At 49.2% G+C, this 19,235-nt stretch overlaps 1 protein-coding gene and 1 pseudogene across 1 annotated transcript in view; both read right to left on the bottom strand.

Moving 5' to 3' along the window:
• LOC147746868 (HORMA domain-containing protein 1-like) overlaps window positions 1–19,235 on the bottom strand; it is a 1,271,881-nt gene that overhangs the window by 438,552 nt on the left and 814,094 nt on the right. The window lies entirely within an intron of this gene.
• LOC147746870 (uncharacterized) lies at window positions 16,411–17,853 on the bottom strand (annotated as a pseudogene).

The raw sequence follows: 19,235 nt of genomic DNA, 5'->3' as shown, positions 1-19,235 counted from the left end.
TACACCGTGGCAAGTAAGGGGACGGTGTACTTGGCCTTTATGGACCTGACAACAGCCTTTGACCAGGGTAATCGGAGGAAACTGTGGGAATGTTTGGGGCAGCTCGGTGTCGACCCAGGCGTGATAAATATCTTGAGAGTGCTCCACCAGAACACCGCTGCACAGGTCAGATTTAATGAAGAAGGGAACACAACTAATCACTTCCCTTGTTCAAGAGGTGTGAGGCAGGGATGCATCCTGGTGCCTTTTCTATTCACATTATACATAAATGGACTGGACAAGGCGCTAGGAGACTTAGGGGTGGACTGTCCGCGTATAGGTAGTAGAGGCATACCGGTCCTACTATACGCGGATGACGCGGTACTCTTGGCCCGCACAGCTCGGGGACTACAGTCCCTTATTGACGGCTTTGGCAGCTTCATGGAGGATATAGACCTAACACCCAATCTTACTAAAACTTATAATATGGAAACAGGGAAAAGACCGTCAAAGAATTTTATCTTTACAATCGGGTCTCACAGATTGGAAAAAGTGCAGGCTTTTAATTACCTAGGGATTTTATTTGACAATCATCTTAGTTTTAAAACACTGATTAATGATAAATGTAGATCCCAAATCAGTTTGGTGGGCTCAATCATGAATTTTGCAAAAAGACTAGGCCACTGGTCACCAAAGGAAATCATGCACTTGTACACCTCAGTATGCTGTGCGAGGACCCTGTATGGAAGCGAGGTATGGCGTTTTAGAGACATCTCGTTGCTCCAAAACGAGGAAAACAAATTCCTGAGAAGGGTTCTGCAAGTTCCACAAAGCACGCCTTCCCATATTGTTCATGAGGAGTTAGGCCTCTCTAATATTAGTGATGAAATCCTCGGTGGGAGCCCACTTGCTAACCAAATCAACCCCAAGAATGGAATTTTACCTGTCCAACATGTACAATAAACACGACTGATTCTTAATGACCAGATTCAGGTTGAATCTCCTGCACCATATTTTATCAGTCCCAGTAGGGTACACACCAGATATCGACATAAAGGAACCCTGCAGCTGCGACCAGCGGTCTCCGCAGGACACTCTTCATTTTGTTTTAATATGCCCCTTTTATGTGTACCCGAAGACATTGTTTTTAAAACCGCTGTTAAGGCAAGCCAGATTCAACCAGGCAAAGGTGGCACTATTGTTTTTGAAACTGTCAGTAGATCCTCTAACATTGTTTAGTATGGTAAACTTCTTGAGATCAGCTGTGAGATTAAGGAATACTAGAGGTGATGAATAACTGTCCTTGATCATCTTTTGCGATAGAAGGGCTGACTGCACTAAAATGGCCCAGGATCCTGTTTTTATTGTACAAATCGTTCTTGACCAGACTTGATATGAAATAACTTTATTGAGATTGTTTATATATACCCTTATTTTATCATGTAACTTTTACCAGCTGTAATGTCTTTCTTTTTTATAATAATGCACTTTGTATGGTATTGTTTTTATACCGAATAAAGCATTCTTTAATTGAATTGAATTGAATGCCTGAGTGCTGGATGAAGCCGGGGGTGCTTGCGGAGGAAGGTAATTGTGCATCTACTGAACTCAGGCTGATTGAGAGTGTGCTGAACATTGAGGTCTTTCTCCTACAGCCCAGCTCCCTCGGAGAATAATGGGAAGGTCCAATCAGCGTCTGCAATGTATCATACTGTATTGGGACACTGGCTGTTGACAATCCTGATGGCGTTGACCTGTGGGCATCTGACCTAGCCAGGCTAGGGGTGGCTCGCACAGGAGGAGAGCGACATAGGCTTTGTCAGTCGGAGCGGGAACTGTAACCTCGGAACTACCAAGGGGCAGGGTGACGTGCACAGTCCAACGTCGGCTGGTCCCCATCAAGCATCACCATGGGCAATGACAAAGGCACTTGTGCAGGGGCATCCAATACCATTACCTAGTACACTATGCTGCACCACCCATTGCAGCGCATCACATGTCAAACTACGGGGACATATGAGGAGGATGGGGGGAAGGTGGAGCCGACACAAGCAGAGCTGCTAGCATCCATTCAAGGTTCCCATAAGGCGCTGAAGGCCCGGATTCACACGTCTCAATCTATGTTAATCTCTTGCGGGCTGACGTCCGCAAAGTAGCTGATAAGGCCACAGATATGGAGGAGGGCTTATTGGGGCTCAAGCGGTAAGTGGCAGCCTTGAAAAAACAGGTATCACAATTATCCTCCACAACAAAAATCCTGGAGCGCCACGCAGAAGATGCGGAGGGCCACACCAAAAAGAGTAACATCCACGTACTGGGATTCCCCGAGAGAGCAGAGGAGTGGTCGGCAGATCAGTTTCTGGAGCAGTGGATCAAAACCCAGCTGTGCCCGTCGGACCTATCGGGCATGTTTCCTGTATAGAGGGCACACAGGAGCTAGGTGCCCCCACCCCAGGGGGCGGCCCCGCAACCGATCATGGCAAAAATCTTGCATGATAGAGACAGAGATTCTTCCTAAGGGCCGCCAGAGAACAACAGGACATCTTCTTTGGAAACAGTAGGATCTCCATTTATCAGGATTATACCAAGCAGGTGCATGAACAAGGAAATTCGTTTTTAGGCATTAAAAGAAAACTAAGGGACATGTACCTACAATGCATGTCGTTTAAATACACAATCCTGCGCACTCAAAGAGAATCACAAGATCAATGTGTCAGTAAATTCAAATTAACACAATAAGACAGTCTTGTCCAGTGTCGTTTTCATTGGAGGTTCGTGTGTCTCTCCTTTTATTTGATCAGCCAATAGGATAATTTAAATACAGCCAGCCGACACGTGTTTCCTTATGTTGTATGCACACGAAATCAGTCGCCACAGGTTTTCTCAAATGCACACTGTGTACTACCAATATTCAATCCTTAGGTTCACAATTATAACTCGAGTCCGTGTCACTCCAATGAGTAAGAACATCCAATTTGCAACAAACGTAACCACGGGTGCGTGTGTTACGTAATCCTTCGGCAGAATCAACCTTGCGCAACTGGCAAGTGACTTCCGGGTCAGAGACGCCAGTTGCGCAAGGGTGATTCTGCACATTGGAGTGACACGGACTCGAGTTATAATTGTGAACCTAAGGATTGAATATTGGCAGTACACAGTGTGCATTTGAGAAAACCTGTGGCGACTGATTTCGTGTGCATACAACATAAGGTTACCCTTCCGGGTTGGAATTATCACAGGAACTGGGCCTATGGATTTACATCTCAGCAATTAAGCCCTGAAGAGTTGTAGTGTCTGTTTATTTTTATTTTTTTGAAAACCTTTATTGAGGTAGTTGTTGAGTACACAGCGTAGAGTATTAATGTAGAGAGCATTATCTGACACAGCAAGCCGCCTACAACCCCTCAGGGCCGGCCACGTTGGATGCTATAGAGAGCTGTGTTTGGTAGCATTCAGTAATGACGAAGACATCGACATTCATATAGCAGAGAATGAATGAGGTTTTCGTTTTTTTTTTGTTTTTCATCCCCAACCACACCCAGTAACAACAGTCAATTTTAACTTGCGTATGTGGTCGGACAATCTAGTATGTCTAGTGTATCTGGTCAGCACGTCCAGCACCCCCCACTCTGCCTCTTGAGGAGTGTAAAGGAGCTGCTAAGTATGGAGGAGAACCTCACAAGGTCGCCCATTTGGCCATAAGGTCCATGCGACAGCACCCCCATGTCCTGTGGAGAGATGTGTAATACGGGGAAGAGGAGGTATGGGGGAGGTGGAGTCTAAAGCAAGGGAACTAGAAGATGAAGCGTGGTCAGCAGTCTGTCGCCAGGTTAGCACTCGGGAGGTGTCGCAGAGGAGGCATATGAGACAACTATATGTTGCGGGGCACCGCGGCATGCAAAGCGCCTAGCCTAGAAAGTGGGAGTGAGATGCATGTTTGCCGTATCGTACGGATAAGCTGAGAGCTGTGGAATACGGTGCAGGTGAGGCAGCAGGCAAGGGGCGCGGGGAGCAGAACATGCGTCGTGCAGGAGCCCAAGACAGACGTGTGGAATCCCAGTAAGGTGCATTAGGAATGGGGCGCAGTGCATGGTAACTCAGAGGCGTCCCCCCTATCCGGCGCATCTGTGTCTGGCTGTGTAGAGTCTTGGAGACATAGAAGGTATGCAGTAAGCGGTCCCCACACGTCTTTAGGTCTCGACTTGTGGGGGAGGAGCTCTGCATAATTATGTAGGTGATCCTGCCAAGTGGACATGGTCGCAATCCAAACCTTAAACTTGGGCGCTCGTCCACGTCCCCAGCCGCATGCCACATGACGCTTTGTGAGGAGAATGCTTAAAGCAAAAAATGTACGGTGGGTTTGCAGCGCAGGGCACGGCTGTCCCAGCAATGCGATTTTTGGGCAGGGTAGCACGGCAACCTCGACCATATCTGATAGGGCTGCGAATACTTCCTCCCAGTAAGCAGCTACGCTACGGCATGTCCATGCGAGATGGAAAAAATTTGCACCCTCGGCCCCGCTTCGGGCACACCTGTCATCTTCCCGGAGTCGAAAGCGGTGTAGTAAAGTCTATGCAAAAACTTGTAGTGTATAAGTCTAAGACGCGCGTTGCCTGTCACAGCCACCGTATGAGCGCAGCTTTCCTCCCATTGTTCGTCCGTCATCTGGGCCTGTAGGTCACTGTCCCAGTCACGTCTTGCTCTCAGAGTAGGTGGGGACAGAGCTGCCTGTGTGTGCTTATAGAGCAATGAGACAACATGTTTCGGAGCTTCGGTCTGGAGCACAGTGTGGAGGGGCTGCACCGTGTCCGGTTCGTCTGGGAAGGAAGGGGTAATCGCCTTCACATTCTGCCTCAGACGTACGTATAGAAAAGTATCCATACTGGACGGGGAGACATCTCCAAAGAATTGTGCAGATGTTCGGAAAGTACCCTGAAGGTACAGATCTCCCCACGTGTGGAGTTCCAGCCTCGTAAGCATTTTACAGCCTATTTCCTCACAGGCAACGCGGAGTCTAGGGTCATGAGCCAGCCTACGGTACTGGGTTCACGGTCCACAATTTGGGCGTCAGTGTAGAGATACCCCGACGGTGGCATTGGCCTCATGTAGCCGTCTTCGACTGCCAGGTGGGCCATAAATGGAGGGGGATGAAGCCAGTACACAGCGAAGTGGGCTTGCGCACAATCATAATATCTCCGGAAATTAGGAACGTTGAATCCTCCCTGATGGTAGGGAAGCATAAGCGTGTTCATGCCAATACGTGGTTGCTTGCCACCCCAGATCAGTCTTGACATTTGGGATGTGAGTGCGCAAAAAAAATGAGAGCCCGGGTTATACGGAATGTTGGTGAAAAGGTATAGCAGTTTAGGCAACACCACCATTTTGATCAGGGAAATACGCCCTGCCATCGACAGTGGGAGATGTATCCATCTAGTGACTTTGTCGGTCGACTTGTCTAGGACTGTACCGTAATTAGCTCTGATAAGAGTGTCACAGCGTCTCGTCACATTAATACCTAGGTACCTGATCTCCTCTGCCTCCCAGATTAGAGGGTAATCAAGGGGGAACTGTGTGGTGATGTCAGTCAGCGGAAACAGGGCAGACTTTGACCAGTTTATTTGTATGCCTGTGAAACCACCGAATTTGGTAATCTCTCGTAGCAGGGGGTTAAGATTGGGTTTATGGACATAGAGAGTCATGTCATCGGCGTAGAGGGCAACGAGCAGTTGCCTATCCGGGTATATGAGGGAACGAATGGTGGTTGTGGTGCTGTCGTAATTTGGCCACCAAGGGTTCAATAGCGATCGCGAATAGGACCGGGGACAGTGGACATCCCTGCCTTGTCCAGCGGTGAATCTCAAAGGGGGGTGAACGGGAGCCATTCAGTAGCACTGAAGCCATCGGTTGACGATATAGCAGTCAAATCCAATCTAAGAAACTAAAAGGAAGCCCAATCCGTTCAAACAGCGCCAATAGATAATCCCATTCTAATGAATCGAACGCCTTGGTGGCGTCTAGGAAAATGGCAGCTGCTTCGCACGTAGGGGTAATGTCCTGAATTACAGCCCGGAGCGTGCGTAGGTTATGGGAAGTAGCGCGATTTGGGACAAAGCCCGCTTGGTCTGGTAACACCAGTCGTTCCATTAGTAGATTCATGCACGATGAAAGCACCTTTGCCAGTATCTTTATGTCCGAATTTAGTAGGGAAAGAGGTCTGTACGAGTCACAGGACTAGGCGGTTTGCCAAGGTTCAGCAGCGATGTTTTGAGAGCTTCCCGCATAGTGGTCGGTATGATACCCTCCTCCAGTGCTGCATAATAGACTTGTTGCAGTATCGGGGCAAGAATGTGCATATAGGCCTTATAAAAATCAATCGGCAAACCGTCTGAGCCCGGCGATTTTCCCGATTTCATAGACATGATAGCGTCCGTGATTTCTTCCAGTTCAAGTATGTGATGTAAGAATTTTTGTTGAGATGGGCCTAGCCACGCCAGCGCTGTGTCTTCGAGGTAGGCGTGTAGATTCAGTGGGGTGGACCATTGGGAAGTGTAGAGTGTGGAGTAATGGTCAGCTAGTATCCGGAGCTGTTACGGCAGGTCGCGTTGGGGCACATTATGCTCATCTAGCAGTGTAGTGATATAATTATGATATCTGGGGGGGTTTACCACAGATGTAAGTGCCTTGCCTGGCCTATCACCTTCACCATAGCTGCGTGCTGTGTATGGTTTCCCTAGAAATGTACTTTCTTTGTCTGCTAGGTCTGAGTATTGATTCAGCTTCTCTCGGAGTTGCGCCCTAGTTGCGTGGTCGGGTGTGGCACTCTCCGCCTCCCTCTCGAGCTAGTGTCTGTTTATGTGCAGTCCTACAACGAAACACGTGTCGGCTGGCTGTATTTAAATTATCTTATTGGCTGATCAAATAAAAGGAGAGACACACGAACCTCCAATGAAAACGACTCTGGACAAGACTGTCTTATTGTGCTAATTTGAATTTACTGACACATTGATCTTGTGATTCTCTTTGAGTGCGCAGGATTGTGTATTTAAGTTGTAAGAGAGTCATCCCGAGTTGGATGGGTATGCTCAGACGTGAGTCCCATGCTCTCCACACCACAGGATTCAAGCAAGCCGGGCTGAAGAGAGCTGGAATGCCAGAAACCGGTCCTCGTAAGCTTGTTTCCGGTCCAGGGAAGGCATGGCTTGGCAGTTCGGGCTGGACTGTTCCCATGAGACACAGGGTCAGACTGATTTGCATATAGCCATGTCTGAACTGGGGTGGCAAAGTGGGTTAAAGAACAGTGATGGATTAAACCCAGATCTTTTGACTGGGTGTGAGAGTTTGATTGGTTCGGATGCTCCGTCCATTACCACCCCCTTTTGTACCGCTTTTGGCCGCCATAAGTGTGGCAGGGTATGCTAAGACGTGAGTCCCTTGCTCACTTTGTCAATGGATTCAAGCAAGCGGGGCTAAAGACGGCTGGAATGCCAGAAAACGGTCCTCGGAAGCTAGTTTCCGATCCAGGAAAGGCATGGCTTGGCAGTTCGGGCTGGACTGTTCCCATGAGGCACAGGGTCAGACAGATTTGCATATAGCCTTGTCTGAACTGGGGTGGCAGAGTGGGCTAAAGAACGGTGATGGATTAAACCCAGATCTTTTGACTGGGTGTGAGTGTTTGATTGGTTCAGATGCTCCGTCCATTACCACCCCCTTTTGTACCGTTAAATGCCATACAGGCGGGGAGCTCGTCTGACCCAGATGTGGGCAGAAGGGAACAGGAATAACGCAAGCGCATAGCAGACATCTAGGATAGGCTGGATAAGTATACACAAACCCGTTACCGCCAGAGACTACACGCCTAGGGCAATAAGTGAGGGTGCCTACTGGATTGGATTCTCCGAAAGGGAACAGGCTCCCACATGGATCACCACTTTGAAAGTTGAGGGAGGGAACCTAGTCCACACCAGGGCTAGGATACCGGAGGTGTTACAGCACCATTTACAACAGGTCTAGACTGCGGACCCCGGAGTGACAGCAGAGATGTATTTGCCTATTGTTGAGGGTTTGGTGCTCCCGCTGCTCTCGCCCACAGGCGTGACGGAGTTTGACGCTAATATCACCGCCAAAAAGGTGTGGGAGGCGCTTCGGTTCATACCAGGAGCCAAGGGCCACATGCATCAAAGGTTTTTGCGAGCGCAAATGGAGTGATTCACAAAAATCGGCCGTTTGCTCCAGCAAAATGGCCTTTTGCAATGCATTAAAGTGTAAGGTACACATGCATCAAGTGAAAAACCGGTTGCAAAATGGCCGATTCGCAGAATCTGCCCCTTTGCTACTGGTATTTTTGCATTTGGGATGCATTATCCCAAATGCAAAAATCATAATTAGAGAAATCGCAAAAATAGCGATTACTTAATTGCAATTGCATTTAGGGAATCGCAAATTGCGATTCCCTGGATGCAATGCATGATGAAATCAGAATTGCGATTTTGCAAATAGGGGTCGCACATTACCATCAAATTGAACTTAATGGTAATTTGCAAAAACTTAGAAAAATGCACTAAAGAGCATTTTTCAAACTTTCCTGTTACACACTCACATGCCCTTGGGGCATGTGTAAGCGCAACATGGGTGAACAGTACAATTTCAATGGTGCAACAGGGTGTCCTTTGGACACCCTTCAAATTGAATGCGCAATTTGCGAGTACCAATTGGCACTCACAAATTGTGCATGTAATTTCTCATTCATTCCTATAGGCCTGTAGGCACATAGGAATGAATGGGGCGCCATTCCTTAATTGCAACTCGCAATTTGCGACTCGCAATTAAGGAATGTTTAGAATTCACTATTTTTTTAGAGATTTCTACATGATAGGCTTTTGCGATTCCTTGATAATCGCAGTTAAGGAATCGCAAAATACTACGTTGATGATGCATTTGCCCCTTTGGCACTCGCAATTTGAGAAATCTCAATTTATTGCGATTTCTTAAATGCAATGCTAGAGGCACGTAGAAATAGCGAATTCGCTATTTTGGGCCGCAAAATACAGAGAAATTACTCTGGTTTGTATTTTGAAAAAACTTTGAAAAATGCACTAAAGTGCATTTCTGAAGGTTTCAGGTTACACACACACATGCGCTTGGGGCATACGTGTGCACAACATGGGTGCACATCACAATGTCAGGGGTGCAACAGAGTGTCATTTTGACAACTTTGCACACTTGAAATTGCATGCGCAATTTGCGAATACCTATTGGTACTCGCAAATTAGGTAGGAATTAAGGAATGTTTAGGAATCGCTATTTTATTAGCGATTCCTACATGCATAGGCTTTTGAGAGTCTTTAATTACGATTCCTTAATAATCGCAATTAAGGACTCGCAAAAACCTTTCTTGATGCATGTGCCTGCAAGTTTCCTGGGGCTAATGGGTACCTGATGGCCTTCTTGCAGGCTTTTTTCAAATCAGCTTGTGCAACTCTTACTACAAATATACGAGAAGGCCTTTGAAGCAGAGCTACTACCCCCTTCAATGCGCAAAGGGGAAATAGTCATGCTCCTTAAGCCAGGGGGGGGACGACCAGGATCCCTCAGCATACCGACCTCTTACGATGATAAATTCAGAAGTAAAAATGTTGTGTAAGGTCCTGGCTGCTAGGCTGGCCCCCCATATGGTACACCTAGTCCACGAGGATCAATTGAAATTAAAATTGAAATTGTGTGTGTCTTGTAAAGCGCACTTCTACCCGCACCGCAGGCCTCGTAGCGCTATAGACCGCTGGGGAACCCGTCCTGGCTTTCCCTGTGAGATAGTCCCTCCTGGGAGTCTCCAAGGTGAAACCAGGCATCCCCGGCATTTGTGAGGGGCCGTTGTGGAGATGAGGCAAGCTAATGCCCAGAGTTGCCGAGTGTGATCTCTGGTTGGAGTAGGCACCGATGCGAGAATTATTGAGTCCGCTGATCCTGGTCCAAGACCCTGTCGCGTCGGGAATCGAACCCTGGTCCCGGGCCGTTCTCTGCTCTCGGGTCTAGCCGCCTCTAACCAGTGAGCCACACTGCAATCAGTTCATACCAACCCGCAACATGGGCATGAATATTAGGGGATTTATGCACATTCTGCACAAAGCACTGCAAAGAGATGAAGACTTAGCCTCAATCTCCATAGATTTGGAAAGGCCTTCGACTCGGTGGACTTGAGTTATAGATCCTATACATGGCACCCAATGCTAGAGTTCGGGTGGGGCATAGTAGGACGAGCGAGTGGCGGCTAGGGAGGGGTACGCAACAGGGCTGCCCACTTTCTCCCCTCCTGTTTGCACTGGCGATAGAGCCCTTCGCTGGGGAATAAATATCGGTCGGACTTCTCATATCATATCACTATATGCGGATGACCCGTAATTCTATGTCTCCTCACCACAGGAGTAGGTACCCACGCTTCTACAGGTCTTGGAGGATTTTGGTACATGTTCGGGATTGTGACTTAATATGCGAAAATCATTGATTTTCCCCCTGGCTCGGCTGGCGGGCTATCCCACAGACGCTCTTCCCCAACTGGGCCTAAGATGGGAGATGGAGCACTTCAGGTACTTGGGCATACAGGTGGCGGGGCAGGACTCGCAGACACTACAGCTTAACGTCTATAAGACGAAAGATGCACTAAAGGGGTCGGTGGGCTTTTGGAACACTCTTCTGCTCTCAATGGGCAGTCAGGTGATAGCCAGACTGGTGGTGCTGTCCCGTTGCTTATATATGCTTCAGAACGCCTTTTGCCCCATACCCAGATGAATATTCCGGGCACTGGATTCTATACTGATAGATCTATACTGGGTGCACTGTCACACTGAATGGAACATATGAGGGAGGTGAACTGTAGGCACCTAGACTAGAGCTCTACTATTATGCTGCCCAACTTCAGCATGCCATGACATGGTTTGCTGAAGGGGACAACTGGGAGAAAAGGCTGCTCCAAGATAGAGTACCTGTTACTGATTTGCACTCCCTGGGCACAAGCACATCCGACACAGTGCCATATGTGATCAGACAGACAGCGCACATTTGGCAAACCTTTGCGGAACGAATCTTGAAGCATGCTCCATTTTTCATAGGGAGTTGTAGGTCTGGGATATTGTGCTATCAGGAGAGTGATGTCCAATATAATATATCGGCGTGGCAGGAGGGGGGGCTGTAGTGTGCTTGCGTATCTGTACCCGAGCGAGAGCTTTATCACATTAGAACTGGCCTTTGGCGATTTTGGACTGGGGCAGGGACAATACCTACAATACGCTGGATTAACCAATATATTCAAAGAAATTTGCCCCACACATCCATTGATCCCACAGCCCACACAGACAACATCTTACTCACATGCGGGACTGGAAGGCGCATCATATCACTACTGCATGGGGCTATGAGGGCAGGCGCCATTGCTCCCTCAGGGGCATTTGCCACCTGAAACGCAGACCTGGAGGTGCCCATAAAAGACAAGGACTGGAAGATGGTGGGCACACTCACGCACACGATTTCTTGTAATGACTGCTTCCGGTTTGCCCACTACAACGGGGTCATACATGTGTGACACACGTCACACATATGACCCCTGAGAGATTACATCGCATGGCCCCCAATAGGATAAACACCTGCCCCAGGTGCCATAAGGAAGTGGCCAATTTCTTGCACTTGGCTTGGGAATGCCCCAAGGTCAGTAGTTTTTGGTCAAAGGTGGTGGAGCGAAGAAGAGGCACTGTTAACAGACAAGTACAGTTGACACCCACTCACTGTCTGTTGGGCTTAATACAAAAACCCAAAAAGCAAAGCAAAATGACATATAGGCTCAAGCAGATACAACTGGTGCAAGCGAGACGTCAAATTGCAATTGTTTGGATAGGGGTGTGGGCACCCGAGATTTCGGCATGGATAAGAGATTTGCAGGAATGGACGCTGGCTGAGGGGATGCACATGAAAAGGTGCCGCAAAGATGAGAAATTAGAGGATGATTTTAAGGTTTGGAGGGAGCTTTGTCATGAACTACTGGCTGACGGCCTACAGGCAGGTTCCCGGAGCATGTCTGCAGGGAGTAACCATGCAAGTTCTGAAGGGGCGGGGGGACTAAATGTCTTTATACTTGGTACAGTTTTAGGAGGGGGGGATTGAGGATGAAGCAATCTAAGGGACTGTAACCATTATGAGGTACATTTTCATAATTCTAATGAAGGACTTTGGAATGCGCACCTGTGTTTTGTTATTTTGTAAAACTTTAAATTAGTGGGGGGGTGTTCAAGAGCGTCAAGATGGATGTCGCACTTTAGGAGTGCTCCGGACCCCTCCATCATCCACTCCTGCATCCATTGCCATCGGAGAGCTCCTACCTCGTAACCAGCCTGCCTTCCTGTCCTCAGCCCCCAAGCCTGGAAGCGGTGTGGGTGGCATCCAGGCGCCACAGACAGCCCCTGCCGAGATCCTAACCTTGCGGTGGTCCCAAGATGGCGGCTCCGCTATGCCGATCTACTGGCCCAATCTATGGTTCTGAGTTCCTGATTTCCCCCTAGTGTGCTCCGGAGAGAGGAAAACCCCGGAGAATTGTCTGCGCCATTTCAGCTGGTGTTAGTGGTGCCTCCTTTCCCCTCTTGGCAACAGGGGATACACGGCTGGGTGAGAGATGCTGGGAGAACCTGGAGAGGTCCTGCTTGCCGCGCCTTCTGGGGCAGATCCTGAGTTGAGGTTGTGCTGCGACCCGCGATCAAAGAATGATCGGTCGTCGCCGGACGGCGGGGAGGGATGAAGAGTGCTGCTCCCCCCCTCCCTTTCCCCCCCCACGCTGATGCTCCCGTGCTTCTCTGCCCTGGTGGGAGCCCACAAGAGTTGCTGGTCCTGCGATCTGGGCCTGTGAACAGCGGCCTAGTGGGGCAACGAGCGTTGCTATCAGTTGGACGACGGTAGCAGGGGAGTGTGACTCCATAATACACGCCCCCCTCCCGACACCGCTCTACAGGAGCCCGGATTGCTGCTGCAAAGGCCTTAGACTGGACGCGCCCTCCCCCCGCCCCTCCCAGGAGGTGATTCCACACCAGGAGTGGCTGCGAAGCCTCGAGACAGGCAATTGCACAGCCCGACTACAACCTGACAAGGTGAGGAGCTTGAGGGCCGGTTTGCTCCTGGGTGGTCGGCCATCATTGTGGCGGCCGGGAGGTTTATCTCCCACCCCACTAAGTCCTGAGGTATGAAATTAAATGAAATAAGGGGTTTTAAAGAGCGCATATTTACAGCGGCGTCTTAGCGCTAGCTGTCATCAATCTATACAAGGACCGTCTTAGTCGGCTAAGGTGTATGGGCGAATAGCCATGTCTTCAAGGCCTTTCTGAACAGTAGCAAGTTGTCTTGCTTTCTAAGACTTATGGGCATCACGTTCCATAGTTTGGGTGCCTGGTGCAGGAAACTCCTGCCCCCCCACTTTAAAGTCCTAATCCTTGGGATACCAGCAGAGAGGCTGATGCTGATCTGAGCTCTCGCTGTGGGGTGTGACGCTTGATGTGTTGATTTAGGTAGGCTGACCCTGTCTCATGCAGGGTCTTATTGAGAATGCACATGGATTTAAAATGAATCCTTGCCTGGACTAGTAGCCAATGCAGGTCTCGATAGCTTGGCTAATAGGGCTACATTTTGGGATTTTGAGAAGTATGCAGGCCGCCGCATTCTGCTAAATCTGCAATTTGCGTATTACACTCCTCTTTGCTCCCAAATAGAGGGCATTACAATAGTCGATCCTGGAAAGTACTAACGCAGTAATGACTGTCTTTCTGTGGGCCAAGGGGCTAAAAGGTAGAATCTTACGAAGAACTTTCAGAGTATAAAAGCAAGTGGGGGTAGTATTATTCACTTGATCTGATAGAGAGAGCTCATCATCTATTTTGACCCCAAGGTTTTTAACTTGCTTGACAGGCGAAGGACAGGACCCGTCTACTTCCGGCCACCAGGTAGAGTTCCAAATGGAGGAGTCATTTCCAAACATGACCACCTCAGTCTTTCCAGTATTCAATTTTAAACAATTTTCCGACATCCACGTGATAATATGACTCATACAATCGATAAAACTGAGCGCCACTTCCTCAGGTTTGGATGCTAGGGAGACGACTATTTGTGTGTCAGCATAGCATACAACTTTAAAATCATAGGAGCGTATGAGTTTGGTTAGTGGGGTGACGTAAACATTGAATAAGGTAGGGGAAAGAGATGACCCCTAAGAGACACCACATGGGAGGGCGTATGGGCCTGACTTATGTTCATCCTTCTTAATGGATTGCTCTCTACCAATTAGGTATGATCGAAGAGTATCTGAGGCCTTGTTTACAACTCCTATATCGGCCAAGCGCTGGATGAGAGTGTGGTGATCAACTGTATCAAATGTGGTTGATAGGTCGAGTAAAACCAATAGTGCCTCCCCCCCCCCCCTATCAAGCTGGATACATATTTCCTCTGTAGTAGTGATCAGTGCGGATTCTGTGCTGTGACAGGGACAGAACCCATGTTGTGCTGGCTCAAGTTTATCATTTGCCTCTATATAAGATATTAATTCTTTGTTGAGAGCTTTTTCCAGTACTTTTGAGGGGAATGGTAAGCATTGTATTGGCCGATAACTGCTGTCCTATAGGGGGTCCAGGGTTGGCTTCTTCATGATGGGTCTTACTAGGGACTTTTTTCCAAACTTCAGGAAAATGACCAGTGCACAGAACTGTTTTTTAGGAGAGGTGTTAGTTTGTTAGCAATTATACTGGGTGCCATATGAAAGACCATGGTGGGGCAGGGGTCCAATGGGGACCACAACTTTGTTGGCAGTATTAGCTTCTCTACTCCGTCTACTGTTAAAGCTTGGAACTCAAGTAGGAAAACCTGCATGGTCTCCTTGTCATGGTGAGGTTGGTATTATTTTGTCCCCAATTTGCAATTGGAGAACTCATCATAGACTTTAACTACTTTATCACAGAAGAAGTCTACTAGTCTATCGCAGACTTGACCAGTGGAATAGAAATTTGCCTAGCCTACGATAAGGTAAGTTTCAATTCTACGCGGAGGCGAGGATTATGCTCTATTCTCTCTTCACTTCATTCAAATTTTATGCACAGCAGCTTTTGAATAACTCAATACCAACTACATTTCCCATTACACTCGGGAAAAGAAAAACACAGTCTCTATTAAGTCCTTCTTCACTCTTCATGGCAGGTCATCCTATAAATCACTCTGTCACTTCCTGCACTTCCTCTTTCTTCACTGGAGGAATTCTCCCATGGTTAGGCACTCTGTTTAGTCTGGTCATTCCATGAAAGAAAATACAACAATCAGACCTAATGTCCAGAACCAAAATGAACAATCAAAGCTAGCAAACAATGAACATTGGATGCACCACTGCACAGAATCAACAGCAGAGAAACATAACAGTTCAAGTCAGAGGAAAATAAGTTACTTACGACCATTACTGTGAGGGATAGCAACCAACGTGCTTGCTGGGCGGGATAATCCTCGCCACCCCGTCCTTAATAGAATTGAAACTTACCTTCTCGTAGGCTAGGCAAATTTCTATTCTATGTCAGGACCGGAGGCGAGGATTATGCTCCTTCAAAGCTTACTGACCACCACCTGGGCCATATTCAGCAGCGGCTTAAAATAAAACCTCTTGAAGGTCGAATCCGACCTGCTCTCATAACGTACACCAAGGTTAAATGCCTTGGAAGCCATTGCACACCGAGCGGAGTGTGCACCAAACGTTCTGGTATTAATACCTGCTTCCTGCATGACCCACCGCACCCAGCAGGCTATAGTGGGGGAAGACACCGCCTTGAAATGCTTCTTGAGGGCTATAAGGAGTTGTTGTTCGCCTGGGGGACGAACTTCCTCCGTAGCTTCCTCATAGGCTTTTAAGCACTGTACCACACAAAGTTTAGGAGAGTAATTGAACGCAGGGTAAGAAATTGAGCGTGTATTCGATTGTGTGTGTCTGCTCACCGTAAAAGTGCCCCCATCCGGGGAAAAAAATCTCGCCGTGATATCAAGAGCACGAACATCCGACACTCTCCGACAAGACACCAAACATAACAACATAGCAAATTTAGCCGACCACTCTTTCCGGGAAAGAAAGCGGTTAGGCTGCCAAGACAATAATAAATTCAGAACCAGGTTCACATCCCAGAGAACCGAATAACGGGGCTCTGTTGGCAACGACAAGCGGATGCCCCGCAAGAGTTTGCACACAAAAGGGTGCTCCCCCAAGGAAGCCCCGTCCACTGGGGCATGGCCCGCTGAAATTGCGGAACGAACCGTGTTCACGGACCTATATGCCAAGCCCTTCTGGGCTAATTCCGCCAAATAATTCAGAACATGGGTTAAATCTGCGACCACGGGATCCACTTCCTGTCGTAAACACCAGCATACCCATCGCGTCCATGCCTATTTATATTGTTTGGATGTGCTGTCTGCCCAAGCTCAGGACAGCAAGAGTTCAGCGTGTCCCGAAAGGCCCGGCAATCGCCAACGTTGCCTATAATCCGCCATGCTATGAGTTGCAGGGAGCCTTCCTCCAAGAGGCGGTGGGGAGTCCCTTCCGGACTCAACAGGAGATGTGGAGTTGGGAGGAGTCGGATTGGAAAAATCCCAAGAAAGTCCAAGAAGAACCGGAAACCAAACTTGAGACCTCCAACACGGGGTTATCAGCACCACAGACGCCAACTGACGGCGAACCTGGGTTGTCACCCTGGTGATCATGGAAAACGGGGGAAAAGCGTACCCCGTCTCCCGGCTCCAATCCTGACTGAACGCATCGCACGCTGTCGCCAGAGGATCCGGCCTCCAACTGAAGAACTGTGGAAGTTGCCGATCGAGCCGGCACCCAAAGAGGTCGACCGAGAAAGGACCCCATCTCTCCTGCAGGTAGTGGAACACCTCTGGATCCAGCTTCCAAACACTGGAGTCTCGAAGGTAACGGGAATGCCAATCCGCCACAAGATTCTATTTCCCTGGGAAATACTCCGCCGTCACCGATATCTGATGTGCTAGGCAGAATTCCCAAAACTGTTTTGCCATGATCGCCAATGCCTTGGATCGTGTGCCCCTAGGTGATTTATGTACCGGACGGCCGACACATTGTCCATCTTCAAAAGAACTGAGGCTTGAACTCGATCCTTGGTCCAACACTGAACTGCAAAAGAGCCGGCCAAAAGTTCCAGACAGTTGATGTGAAGCAGTTGCTCCTGTGGAGACCAACTGCCGCCGGTGGAAAACTCTCCACACCGTGCACCCCAGCCTGCGCAGCTGGCGTCCGACTCTATCACCAAGTCCGGTGCTGAGCCGAAAATTGCTCTCCCGTTCCACGCTTCCATGTGGGAAAGCCACCATTCTAGTTCTTCGCGCACCTCCTCCGTGAGGGGAACCACTTGTGAATAAATGAGACCTTTTCGTAGATGGTGCGCCTTCAGGCGCTGCAGGGCACGGTAGTGTAAGGGCCCCGGAAAGATTGCTTGAATCGATGCCGAAAAGAGTCCTACCAACCGCGCAATCTGACACAGGGAGGTTCCCCGTTTGGCCAAGGTCTGCCCGATCTCGTGTCTCGTGTATGATCTTGGCTACCTTCCTGGAAGGCAAACTGAGTGTGGCTGACGTGGAGTCTATCACGAACCCTAGGAAGGTTGCCTTCTGAGTGGGAACCCAGAGGGATTTCTTCTCGTTCAGAATAACCCCAACGACTGGAGAAGCGAAACCGCTAACTGCAGATGATCCCGCAACTGCGACGGACTCTGACTCAAGAGAAGCATATCGTCCAAGTAGACGATCAAGCGGACCCCGTGAGTCCGCAAGTATTCCACCACGGGTTTGAGAACCTTGGTGAAGCACCATGGGGCCGAGGAGAGACCGAAAGGCACACAACTGAACTCGTAAACCTGTCCTCGCCAGAGGAAATGAAGGAAGCGCCTGTGAGGGGGAAAAATCGAAACTACCAGGTACGCGTCCTTCAGATCCAAACGTACCATCCAATCGAGTGGCTGCCTGAGCAAATGAATGCCCTCCATCTTGAAGTGCCTGTACAGCAGCCACTTGTTGAATTCCCGGAGGTTGATTACAGATCTCCGACCACAGTCGGTCTTGTCCACCAGGAAAATATTGCTGAAAAACCCAGATGGGTGAATGTCCGTGCGACAAACCGCTCCTTTGTGGAGCAACTCCTGTACCTCCTCGTCGATCAAATCCGCGTCTGATGCACAAAAGACTATTGAGCGAGGGAGACGCTTCTGCGGAGGGGAACCGTAAAATTCTATCTGGAAGCCCCTGACTATCTGCAGTACCCAAGCATCGCCCGTGAGAGCTTCCCAAGCGGGGAAAAATGTTGCCAACTTGTAGCCGCGCAGCCAGTAAAACACTCACCATTGGAATTGTTGTTGTTTCCTCTGTAGCCGCAGCCCCGGAACCGTTGACCCCTGGTGGGGTAGAAGTTGGTGAAGCGCTGGTCGGATTGGTATTGTCGGCGCCCGGAGCCTTGCCCCCTACCCTGGGGCAGCTGGTTTTGGCCACGGCCGGGCAGGCGGCTCCGACCCCGCGGAAAACCCGCGGAGTAAAGACACGTTTAATGTTGGCTTGCGCTTTGTCAAGGGACGTGAACGTAGCTACAAACTTCCCAAGTTCTTTTAAAAACGGGTCTCCAAACAATCCCCCCTTGCGCATCAGCTCCTGCCTCGGAACCTGCCAAGTCCTCAAGCTTGGGGTCGACTTTAATCAATAAGGACCTGCGCCTCTCCATTGAGAGGGCACAGTTAGCATTACCTACGAAACATATCGCTCGCTGAGCCCAGGCCGACAACACCTCAGGATCAATCAGGGACCCAGAGACGCGGGCCTCCTCCGCCATGTCCAGTATCTTAGTGAGGGGACCGGTGATGTCAAGCAACTTATCCTGACATGTGCGCCAGGAGAGATCTATCCCCTTTTTGGGATCCTTAATGAACTTGGCTAAAAAGGTTGCCATCTTGCTCTCGATATCTGGGGTAATTGACACTTTGCCCTCTAAAGTTGGGCGGGGGCACTCAGCCCTCAGCCTGCTTCGAGCCTCGTTCTCCAATGGCTTTCTAAGGCGAGAGGCCAAGTACAAGGCCGCTTTCTCTGCCGGGACCCACTCCGCAGAGCGGGGAGGAACAATGTCATCCGGGTCCAACATATCTGCAATCGTCGCCTTGGGAGGGTCCGTGGTACCCGAAGGCCTCCACGAGCGCGATGAACCAGCGTCA

The sequence above is a fragment of the Lissotriton vulgaris genome, chromosome 1_1, assembly GCF_964263255.1.
Source record: "Lissotriton vulgaris chromosome 1_1, aLisVul1.2, whole genome shotgun sequence".
Taxonomy (NCBI): domain Eukaryota; kingdom Metazoa; phylum Chordata; class Amphibia; order Caudata; family Salamandridae; genus Lissotriton; species Lissotriton vulgaris.
Note: the sequence above shows the minus strand (reverse complement) of the source record. Positions and strands in the feature narration are given on the sequence as shown.